Below are 7,124 nucleotides of genomic sequence, written 5' to 3'. Positions count from 1 at the left end.
TGGTACCACATGCAGTGGATACTCTTTTGAACAGAACAAAAACACAACATCTCATGAGTGCCCGTTTATCTAGGTTTGAGCTGACGCTTTTGGCTAGTCATATACACATCAAGCGATGTAATACTTTGAATCCAGCAACACTGCTACCCATTACAGAAGAGAAAGATACCCAAGAACAGCATGATTGTTTTCTCCGTACAGAGGAGGAAACGAAAGGCAGAATAGATTTAAAAGATACACCACTCGTGGACCCGGATGGGATCTTATGGGTGGACGGGTCTTGTTTTAAGCTCCCTAATGGTGAAACGACTGCAGCCTATGCTGTTACTACTTTACATACGGTTGTTGAGACAGCACGTATCAGGCAGAATTCAGCCCAAGCAGCTGAATTGATAGCCTTGACCAGAGCTTGTGTATTGGCTGAGGGAAAAAGAGTGAATGTGTTCACCGACAGCCAATATGCATTCAGGGTGTCCCACAGTTTTGGCCGTCTTTGGAAAGAAAGAGGATTCTTTACTTCACACGGGACTAAAATACAGCATGGTCAGTTAGTGAATGATCTTTTGGAATCACTTACCTTGCCTACCCAGATAGCAATTGTGAAGTGTAGTGCACATAAAAGGATCACTGATGATGTGGGTCGCGGGAATGCTTTTGCAGACGAGGTAGCGAAAGAAACAGCGAGAGATGCTACAAGTCGCATGTATGTTGCAGGCCCTGCAAGATGGGTCAGAGAAGCAGGAATGTGTGAGGACACAATAGAAAGTGTGAGAATGATTCAAGGAGAGGCTACAGAAAAGGAATTGAGTAAGTGGAGAGAAAGTACGGGAATGTTGGACACAACAGGGTGTTGGACGGAATTGTCAGAACACCAACGTTGGCTGTTACCAGACGCCTATGTATTGCCTGTGGTTACTATAGCGCATGGTCCAGCTCACATCAGTGCGAAAGGGATATGCAAACTTTTGGCTCCAGTATGGCAAAATGAAGGAATCCCTAAATGTGCGGAAAATGTGGTGAAACATTGTATCGTTTGCTTGATGCATAATCCAGGAAAGGGAACCCCAACTCCGGCAGGTCATTTTGCTCCCCCTACGTATCCTTTTGAGGTATTGCAAGTTGATTACATTCATATGGAACGTTGCAATAATTTAAAGTAGGTTCTGGTGGTGGTGTGTGCCTTTTCCAGATGGATAGAGGCCTACCCCCTAAAGGATAATACTGCTTTGTCCACTGCCAAAGTCCTCTTGAAGGAATTCTTCCCGAGGTTTGGTTTGCCACGAGTTGTCCGGAGTGGCAACGGAAGTGAATTTGTAGGCCAAATTATGCAGAAGGTGTGTGCAGGCCTTGGTATTAAGCAGAAATTCCATGCGGCAAACCACCCTCAGTCAGCGGGTTTGGTAGAATGCTATAATGGCACTCTCAAGCTCAAACTGGCAAAGATTCAGGCCAGCACGGGTCTTCCTTGGCCCGATGCTTTACCTTTGGCACTCCTATCTACGAGAACAACTGTACATTCTCGCCTGGGACTCAGCTCATACGAGGTTGTTTTTGAACGCCCAGCTGACGTCTGGGGAGTCCCATGTCCTAAAAAGTACTCTGATATTCCGTATCCTATGTTAATTGACTACTTGCATGACCTCACTACTAAATTGCGTGTTCTTCATCAGCAGGTACAAAACGCTTTACGAGAGGCTTCCACAGACCCAGGGCACTCCATCCAACCTGGAGATTGGGTCTGTCTGAAGAATTTTCAGCGGAAGAAGAATTTGGAACCTCGTTGGGGGCCGCCTCGACAAGTCATTCTGGTGACACGTACAGCAGTGAAAGTCGTCGGAAAGAAGAATTGGATCCACGGCGTGCACTGCAAAAGGGTACCTTTGCCTTTGGATCAGTGGGTTCACGAGGGTATAGGTGATAGTGAAGGCGAAAGGGTCCCTCGGTTTGTACCTTTCAGTAGTGCACGTCTGGATGGGACAAAATCTGAGAAAGAAGACGACGTGTTGCAAGAAGCTGTACCATCACATCTGCGGTTGAACACAACAAATCCAGAGACTCTGTTTCGAGAACAAACAGTACCTGATAAGACTCGGTACAATATGAGACCGAGATTGACAAAAAACAATTGAACTCTTTTTTTTGGTTGTATTTTTTTTTTTAAGAGACATTCTTTTTTATTATGAAACTGGGTGGAGTGGTGCACTACCGTAGGTCAATAATGTTCAATTAGGAAGCACAGTCAATTTTCTTCCTTTAAGAAATGATTTTTATTGAAGCTCATCAAAATTTCATATGAACATAAAGCCTCAGCCAACGCGTTTCGTTCTAGACGTGAACTTCGTCAGGGCAAGGAATTTAGAAGCACGGTATATCACAGTGTTACAGACAGAACTGTCGTCAGGTCTCGTAATCCATCCAGTTACACAACGGATGTTGTAGCCTCCATGATAAGGGCCACAGTAAGCTCGAAGCAAAGTGTCGGGTCTCAGGTTTTCTCACAGCGTAGATTATCCATCAAGTTGCAGGGTCACGGTAGGAGTCTTAGGCTGTGACCTGAGTAGTGACATAGGTCTGCAGGACTTGCAGTGTCATAGGACGGCTAATAACCACAACTAAGTGATCTAGGAAGATTACCGTGAGCAACGCTTTAGAGAATGGATATTGAATTTAGAAAGAATGATAAAAATCAAAAAAATGAACAGTAAACGTAAGAAATTGTTGTTTAGTCCATGTGGCATAATTTTGAGCATTTTAATATGTATACGTATTTTATTGGCTTGTGTGGGTTGGGTTGTTCATACTATGCAGCAGCTTCTGTTACTTTGTCTTCTTCCACTACTGTCTTTCCGCATCAGTTTCATACACTGCCAGAACACGAACAAACCAGGAGAATAGAATATTTTAACAATTCATTTATTCAGCTGTTGCATCAGCATCAACTAGCAGTCAATACAACAGACTGTTGGGTTTGTGGACTCATGCCCCATAACACAGAGAAAGGGATGCCATATCTAGACCTTCCATTCTCTTATGAAGGTTCTGCCTGGGCCTATTTGGCTATGTTTTCTAATGCATACCAGAATCAACTTCGACATCCTCTTGCTGGTCCATATGCTGGTGGAGCAGATTTTAGTCATAGTTCTGTGATAAAGGGAATAGTGGCTATGGCTAGAGTCTTCGAAAGTGGTAAGATTCCCGTCGATGAGAAACGAGCATATGATGGTTGGAATGTGACTCGGTATGTTACTAGCCTCACAGATAAGTCTAAACAAGGAATATCACCACCAATCTGGACCGTACCTCATCGAGGAAATTTGTGTTTGCAGATAAATGGTAGAAATATTAAAAACCAACAGGAAAAGAGGGTCTGTTCCCGTACATACATCTATTGATCACAGATTCCTTCACCATTAGTACCATCTCAAGGCACATATTTCTTCTGCCATGACAGAGCCTACACATGTCTCCCCACCAATTTTTCAGGAACATGTTATGTGGCTTTTCTTCTCCCTCCAACATACACTGCTCCCTCAGGCTATCATAAATAGATATGGCAATGGTGTTATTGATACTAAAGACACCGCAGGACAAGAGGGAGGGGGCTTTTTCAAAGCACTCCTTCCTTTCTGGGGCCCAATGGTCAATAGCAGAAATATTAGACAACTAGTTTGTGTTGTTGAGGCTACCATAAATGTGACTTCTGGAGCCTTGAGTAATTGAACAGCTGAACTTCAGGCGGACCGCCTTATGACTTTGCAGAACCGGATGGTCCTAGACATTATTTTAGGAGACCGCGGAGGAGTCTGTAAAATTGATCGGGTCTAGTTGCTGCATTTATATTCCTGATAATGCCCCTACAGTATACCAAGCCATCTCTAAATTGCACGTAATTTCCGAGTCAATTCATCAGGATGCAGGAGATTGGTCGGTGATGGGATGGTTTTGGCGACTACTGTCCACATGGGGATGGAAAGTGTTAACCTTCCTTGGAATGGTTCTGGCCATCATTTTCTTTTGTTGTCTGTGTGTACAATGTGGTCCTGCCATCTGTGGTCCTTGTACCACCATGTGTGTCCCAAGACCTGTGTCGCAGAGAACAGAGCACATTAAGATGATGGTGCAATAACAGTTCGATGACCTCATGGCCATTGACATCGATTCAGATTAACTTGAGTCTTTTGTGTTTTGCCTGAGTAATGGCAAAAGGAGGGTCTAAGGTTCTTCGATTTCCGACTTCGTCCCGTATTCGGCCGCCTTTTTGTGGCCTGCAGACATTTTGTGTTGCCTTCACTCAGGCGACACGGCGAACTGAGTGTTTTTGCCTTTTCCAGCTGCTGCGTGTCTCTTCTGTTAAATAAAAATAACCCCCTGCCGCCCTTGTTTACGAAACCGATGTCAGGGTCTGGCCGAGTCTACTAATCCATGTCTGGGCTGATTGATCCCTGTCTCGACTGACTATTTGGCTCTCCTATTCTTTCCTTACTTTATCTTATCCGACTGGCCTTCGCTATTCTCTTCTTGTATTCTCTTGTTACACAACTATCCTTTGAGGCACACAAATACGTCCTGCCACCTGCGAATTAGATTATGGCACTAGCATTGATTAACTTGTGGGGAGGGGTAACACACAGTCTGAAAGAAGGGCGTATTTGGGACATTCGATAGCTTGTTTTCCAACTTCTCCTATTGGTTCGCTTTGTATGTATTGAGAATACATGTCGTAAATGTGTGTGTTATAAAAGATTGTGCGCCACGGAATTGAAGTGGCAGTCTCCTGAGAACCTACTCTGTACTTCTGGGACAATGGTGCTTAGCTACAGCTAATAAACCTGATTTTCTACGCCCAACAGAGTGTCTCGTGTCTCTTTCCGACAAGGCAGGTGAACTCAGAGATTAAGGCGTGCCCAGCGCCGCTAGGCCCATAAGGCCCGGTTCTTCAAACTGTGAGAAGACGGAACTCATGATACTGGATGACCATTCGAGCCCCGGTCTAAATACGGTGTGGTCACTCATTGGGTACACTGCCCACTCCCAAAATAGAAAGAAAAAGCTTAGTAATACGGCTAGACAAGAACCTCACCTTCAAAACCTAGGCAAGAAAGACAGCGGCCTCCTGTTATGGCTTGCTTATAATTATTTGTAAAATCCTTCCCCTTCTGCACCCGCTCGCAAAAAGACTAGTCACCCAGGTCCTTATCCTAGATTGGACTATGGCAATGCCCTTTACCTAGGTGCCCCTAAAGAGGTCATCTCTAAGCTACAGGTCTTACAGAACTGTGCGGCAAGGCTGCTCACTGATACCGCCACTCGCTGCTCAGCAAGACCAGCTCTGCACTCTCTTCATTGACTCCCAGTACAGCAGAGAGTAAACTTCAAAGCCCTTTGCATAGCACTCAAATCCCTAAACAACCAAGGACCACTAATCAACAGGGACATGATTAGCCCATACAAAGCTAACAGGTCACTTCGTTAAAACGAACTCCACCTTGCAACGATTCCTAGGATAAAAAATGGCCAGAAGCAGAGGCAGGCTCTTCTCACTCAACGACTCCAAACTATGGAATGCCCTCCCACTACACCTGCGGAGTGAACTTGATCATCTGAAATTCCGTAAACAATTGAAGACCTGTCTGTTCATATAGACCCCCTCCTCCTTCCTCCCTTCGTACCCCCGTAGAGCTGGGATGCCTTCGGGTAGCCATGCGCTCTACAAATATCAAATACAATACAATCTCGACCTTGGATGACCTTGAAAACAAAAAGACCAGAACGGGGTTGCTGCCCGCCCTTCTCTTGGACCCTTTGGCAGTCTTTGCCACAGTGAATCATGCCCCACTAATCCAAGGACTTGAGGAAGTGGGAATAGAGGACACAGCTCTCATCTGGATAATAACGTACCTACAAAATAGAACAAATTTATACATAGTCTTCAATTCTCTCCTAAACCATACAGCATTAAAGCAGGAGTCTCTCAGGGTTCTATAATACCCAAGCTTTTGAACATCTATAGGAAAATATCAGATGTGGCTAATGGCTCAGACTTCAGTTGCCATGACTACTCGGATACTGCTAAAATTGAAAAACCCAAGGGACATTAGAACATATAAAACCTTCAGTTGCCTTCACCCAGTGGACCAACGGATGACATGGACCCATCTCAAATTGAATTACTCCAAAACTGAAATTTCTAAGGCGGTAAGAACTCGGAATTACCATGGACGCTAAGTTGTCAAAAAATGCACAAGTGGATAAGGTAGCCAAAGCACAAGTTACTTACCTTCGGTAACGATATATCTGTAAGAAACAGTAATTAGTGTTAGATTCCTTACCTTAGAATATCCCCAGGCGTCAGACTGGATCCGGAAAGTTTTCATCAGCAGTACCCCTGCGCGTCGGTAGGCATTGTCTGCGGCTCAGCGTCCGGCGTCGCGATCGCCGCGCTAACGTCAGTTCTGTACATAGCTTTCTGCACCAGGAACGCAGAGCCATGCAAGAAACCAACACTGGTGCCTTGAAAGTAGGGCTCTCAAAGGGAGATACCTTAACCCTAGATATCGGTTCGCAGAACGGGGAGGATGGGTGGGGCAGTAAGGAATCTAACACTAACTACTGTTTCTAGTAATGTTTTTCTGAAAGAAACAGGTTAGTGTTCAATTCCTTACCTTAGAATAGATACCCCAGCAATACCAACCCCGGTGGTGGGTCCGTGAACCAAGATCACACCAGGAAGTCCTGGAGAACGGAATGGCCAAAGAAGCCATCTCTCCGGACTTGGCTGTCCAGGCAGTAGTGCTTACCGAACGTGTGCAGCGAAGCCTACGTATGTCCTGCAAGGGGACTCCCCGACCCAGGGCAGTAGTAGCCGCTGTGGCCCGACTGGAATGGGTGCGCGGCCCCACAGGTTCCTTTTTCACCAAGGAAAAACAAACCTTGATGCACAAAACTACCCACCGCAAGATGGTCTGCTTGTGCACCGCCCGTTCCCTTCTTAGTGCCCACGTAACCAACAAAGAGCTGGTCTTCCACCCGGAACTGGCGTGTGCGGACTAGATAAAGAGAGCGCACGTTTTGGGTCCAGACTTGATTGATTTGATTATGGATTTATAAAGCGCAGCAAATGCCCA

The sequence above is a fragment of the Lissotriton helveticus genome, chromosome 1_1, assembly GCF_964261635.1.
Source record: "Lissotriton helveticus chromosome 1_1, aLisHel1.1, whole genome shotgun sequence".
In the NCBI taxonomy this organism is placed as follows: Eukaryota; Metazoa; Chordata; class Amphibia; order Caudata; family Salamandridae; genus Lissotriton; species Lissotriton helveticus.
This window is presented reverse-complemented; position numbering follows the sequence as displayed.